This window comes from Octopus bimaculoides, chromosome 27, assembly GCF_001194135.2.
Source record: "Octopus bimaculoides isolate UCB-OBI-ISO-001 chromosome 27, ASM119413v2, whole genome shotgun sequence".
NCBI classification, from domain to species: domain Eukaryota; kingdom Metazoa; phylum Mollusca; class Cephalopoda; order Octopoda; family Octopodidae; genus Octopus; species Octopus bimaculoides.
The window spans coordinates 12,642,873-12,647,188 of record NC_069007.1 but is presented as its reverse complement, the minus strand read 5'-3'; the positions used below and the strand labels follow the sequence as shown (position 1 = coordinate 12,647,188).

At 37.2% G+C, this 4,316-nt stretch overlaps 1 protein-coding gene across 1 annotated transcript in view; it reads right to left on the bottom strand.

Moving 5' to 3' along the window:
* Positions 1-4,316, bottom strand: part of LOC106873057 (cation-dependent mannose-6-phosphate receptor) — a 30,207-nt gene that overhangs the window by 6,748 nt on the left and 19,143 nt on the right. Inside the window, exons 2-3 of the mRNA XM_052977193.1 lie at positions 2,471-2,573; positions 1,587-1,735 (exon numbers count right to left, since the gene is read on the bottom strand). The gene's annotated coding sequence lies outside the window, so the exon portion shown is untranslated. The remainder of the gene's footprint in view (positions 1-1,586; positions 1,736-2,470; positions 2,574-4,316) is intronic.

The window sequence follows — 4,316 nt, the reverse complement described above, 5'->3', positions numbered from 1 at the left end:
AGCGCTTTAATATGTGACATTAATAAAAATCTGTAAATGTACAAACATCCAGATTTCTGAGTACCTTAATTTTTTTCTATATATATATATATATATATATATATATATTGAGAGAGAGAGAAAGAAAGAAGGGGAGACAAAGAGAATGAAAATAGTGGATTTGAGAGAGATAATAGAAAAACACAAGAGAAACAGAGAAAGGGAGGTCTATATTATTCTGAATTAGTGTGTTCAAATCAAAGGCACAAATCTTAGCAAAGAAGTGTGGATATTACACTTTTATCTTTTGTGTATTCTAGAGCAAAGGCTATGGCCATGCTATGACACTGTCATTATTATTATTATTATTATTATTATTATTATTATTATTAAAGTGGTGAGCTGGCAGAATCGTTAGCATGCTGAGCAAAGTGCTTAGTATTTCATCCATCTTTACATTCTGGGTTCAAATTCCGATAAGATTGATTTTGCCTTTCATCCTTTCGGAGTTGATAAAATAAACATCAGTTGAACAATGGGGGTTGATGTAATTGACCCATCCTCTCCCACCAAACTGTTGCCTTTGTGACAAAATGTGAAACCATTATTATTATTATTATTGTTTTGCTACTAGGTCTAAATGCTTATTGGTATTATGAGAGTAAGCAGATACATTCACTGACAGAGGGGAAAGTAGATATTCAAATAGGCTGATTTACACTGGAATTTCCACAGTCCCCACTAGTTTATATCAACCCTGTCATGTCGTGTTCCCAGATTCCCACTAAAATGGTAAGGAACAACAGACATAGAGAAAGATAAAAGACTAAAAATTAAACCACCAATCACATTGGAGCTTTGTGTTGTTTACTTTTGTTTTCAATTGAAAAAAAAAAAAAAAACCAATATTGCAATGAAAAGAGCATGTGATGAACCCAGCACTTTGTCTAGCAAGGCCTAGACTCTTTGGAAGTTGAGGAAATTATTGAGGATATCCTTCGGACAAAAAGTTTATTTATGCTGGCAATGAGAATCACTCAAACAATCAAAATGGTGAAAATGATGAGGAAAGAAGCGACTCGGGTGAATGTGGTATTTGAGAGAAATAAGCTGATTATTGTTATTCTCCTGAATATCTTTGTGATTCCATCCATTAGTTTGCCTGCAATTGTTACTCCTGAGTTGTCTATGCAACTGTTCCTTTGTTTGCCTAACAAATATGGTAATTAAGAGAAAGGCCTATTATTGTTCTTCTCCTGAATTTTTTTTCTGATTCTATCCATTAGTTTGCCTGCAGTCAGTACTCTTGAGTTGTGTATGCAACTGTCTATTTTTTGTGTTTAGCTCAAGAGCCCAAGTGGGGGGTAAAGTTAGACACAGGTCTGAGAGGCCAAATATTCCACAAACATTTGTAATCTTTACCATAACTCTAGTTCAAAGTCAGCAGGCCACTGGCTGGCTTTTCAAACTGCAAGTGTGAACAGTCTTGCATGTGCCTGAGTACAAGTTATCTAAAACAACACAAACCAATATATAATTTTATTTGTGCAGCAGCATCAGCGCTGCCACCGCTGCCGCTGCCACCACACCAATACTTTGATACTTACCTAGTTATGTTTTTAATAATTCCATTGTTAGTAGTTATGTTACTGTACTGGTAGTGTATATAGATGCCGCCTTCATCATTTGTGTCCCCTTTAAACGCTGCAGTACTCTGCTCTCCTAGAACCCGGCAGTCGTCAGTTGACAGGCTAAGCTGACAAAAGAAAGCAAAAAGTCAAAACAGTTTCAACTTTTCAATCAAATAAAAGGGGAAGAAAAGGTGAGATAGTCATGGCTGGAATGCCTTAGAACATAGATACGACCTGGGTTTAACAGTAACCTTGTCCATGGCTAATAATCACTACCACCATCTTTATCATTTCTTCCCCCCCACCACCTCTAACATTCCCCCTCGTCACTAACGCTGTGAGGTGGTCACAGTGCTAGTTTGATTATATTTGATTATTTGATTATATTGTGTAAAAGTTGTATATTTGATTGAACCTGTGATTTCGAGGGTTTATTGGTCGGTGGGCGCCGAAATCCCTTTCATTTGTATCATCTTTGTAAATTTCATCTCATCTCATCATTGTCCTTGTCCAGCCCACACGCTACTCTTTGTAATGCCGTCATAGCAAATTCAATGAAATAAACTAGCTCAGGAGAGATCAGTTTTGGTATGGTTTTTCGCTGCTGTTTGCCCTTCCTAACACAAACCACTCTGCAGAGTAAACTCAATGCTTTTTACATGGCACTAGGTTAGTTTTTGGCATGATTTTTACAGCTGAATGCCCTTCCAAACACCAACCACTTTACAGGGTGGACTGGATACTTTTTATGTGGCACCAGAACTGACAAGGTCATCCAGCAACTTGCAAGACAAGGATTCTTTGAGAGGGGAGGTAGTGGAGGAGGGGAAGTATATAATAGAAAAATAGGCAATACTTACAGCTAAGTCTTTGATTTTAGCACATTCTCCATTGTTAACGGTTGCTTTGAATGGCTTACAAGGGTTGTATTCATATTTATCAGAACTTTCAACATATGTGAAGCTGAATAAATAATTAGGGAAAAAGAAAAAGAATCATTACAAAAATGACAAATATGTATACACACATTATATCTCTCTCCCTCTCTCTCTCTCTATGTATATATACACACACACACATGCACACTAGCAATGATACGTGGCATTGCCTGTGTCACATGGAATTGAAGAATTAAACTTTTCTTTTACATTTTCTCTAATGAACAGGAATACCTATGATTCAAATTTCATCAAAATTGCAGATGAAGAATTTTAATGAGGGTATCAATCACGGTACCAATGCTGGTACCAATCACAGTCAAATGGTGCTTTTTACGTGCCACCGGCATGGAAGCCCAAACAGCTGCTCTGGCAGTGATCCCGCTCGGATGGTGCTGTTAGCGCTCCACTGGCACGGGTACCAGTCATCTAATTTGGTTCAATTTAGATTTCACTTGTCCCAACAGGTCTTCACAAGCAGAGTTTAGTGTCCAATGAAGGAAGGTTGGCATGGGTGTCAGTCGTCGAATTTGGTTTGATTTCAATTTCACTTGCCTCAACAGGTCTTCGCAAGCAGGGTTTTGTGTCCAAAGAAGGAAAGGTACGCATAAGTGTAATAATAATAATAATCCTTTCTACTATAGGCACAAAACCTGAAATTTTGGTGGGAGGGAATAGTTGATTACATCAACCCCAGTGTTTCAGTGGTACTTAATTTATTGATCCCCACAAAAGGATGAAAGATAAAGTCAACCTCGGTGGAATTTGAACTCAGAACGTAGCAATGGGCAAAATACTGCTAAGCATTTCGTCCAGCTCACCACCATAATAATAATAATAATAATTTTGGGGGAGGGGATGAGTCAATTACATCGACCCCAGTGCTTGACTGGTACTTATAATAGTAAGTATAATAATAAGTGTAGACATGACAAAGTAGCCCAAAACCTCCACTGGCTACTATGCCGTAAGTATGGATATGAGGTTAGAGGTGCTTGGTACCAACATACACTGGAAAAGGTAATGGACAAAAAGGGGAAGGCAAAAATCCTCTGGGACTTTGACTTCCAGACAGACAAGAGATTAGAACTCCGAAGGCTGGATATAGTAACCTTTAGGAGGAACAAACAAGAGTGCCTTTATAATAACCAACGTAGCCAAATAATCGACATAACAGTGCCAGGAGACCATATGAAAGAAAAAGTTGATAAATATCCCTATTGTCATCAGAGCATTGGGTTCAATGCCAGTCAAGCTGAAAAAACATCTGAAAACCTTAGAGATACCCTACAATCTAGATGTATTGCAAAAGTCAGCATCACTTGGAGCTGTATGCATATTGCATAAAGTAGTCTGTCTGAGGTCCCTGTTGTGACTTGACAAACAGTACAAACCCTCAGCAGATACAATATGATAATAATAATAATGATGATAATAATAATAATAATAATAGTTGTCAAAGATCATGAAGAAAAAAAATGCTTTCTAATTGATGTATCAATACCAGCAGATGACAACGTTTCTCTAAAAGAAACGGAAAAACTTTCAAAATACAAAGACCTGGAAATAGAGATAACTCGAATGTGGAATCTAAAAACAGAAACAATTCCTATCATAGTAGGTGCCTTAGGTATAATAAAAAAATATTCAGACAAATACATAGCAAAAACACCAGGACTTACAAATATATATAACATACAGAAAATTGCACTACTGGGTACTGCACACATTCTACGCAAAACACTTTCAATACAGTAAACATAAGAGC